Below are 709 nucleotides of genomic sequence, written 5' to 3'. Positions count from 1 at the left end.
CCGGGCCGCGCGTCACCGCGGCTAAGTTTAGAGGCGGGCGGGGACGGCAGCCTGGTCACTACGCCCCCCGGCGGTGCCTGCTTCCAGAGCCTTCGGCCGGGCTGCTCTCCGCGCCCCCCATTCAGGTCCCCTCGGGCGGAATTGGAGGTGAGGGTTCGGTCCTCACAGTCTCCGTCCCCACCCCACCCGTTCCGGGGCGCACAAAGGGCTCGAAGTTGAGAGGAGGGGAAGGTTTGGGACGGGAGCAGGGGCCGGAGCTGGGGAGTGGCCTAAACTGGAGTTGCGGCTGAATTCTGGAACTTGGGGCGTTTGGAAGAAAGAGGCGGAATCGGAGCGTGGATACGGCTGGTGGATTCGAACGCTCAACTCTGGGAGCCAGGGAGATTCGAATCTGGGATTCCAAAGTTTAGTTTTGAAACAGCTTAGGCCGGGAGCAGCTGCTCACTCCAGTAATCCCGACACTTTGGGAGGGCGAGAAGGGAGGATCGCTTGAGCCCAGAAGTTCGAGACCAGCCTGGGCTATAGTGAGACCCCCCCCACCCCGCCTCTACAAAAAAATACAAACGTTGGCTAGGCGTGGTGGCGCGCGCCTGTGGTCCAGCTACAAGGGGAGGTGATGTGAGAGCCCGGGAGGTTGAGGCTGCAGTGAGGTGTGATCGCACCACTGCACTCCAGCCCTGGTGACACAGAGAGACTCCGTCTCAAAAAA

Source organism: Mandrillus leucophaeus, unplaced genomic scaffold (genome assembly GCF_000951045.1).
Source record: "Mandrillus leucophaeus isolate KB7577 unplaced genomic scaffold, Mleu.le_1.0 Scaffold151, whole genome shotgun sequence".
NCBI lineage: Eukaryota > Metazoa > Chordata > Mammalia > Primates > Cercopithecidae > Mandrillus > Mandrillus leucophaeus.
Note: the sequence above shows the minus strand (reverse complement) of the source record.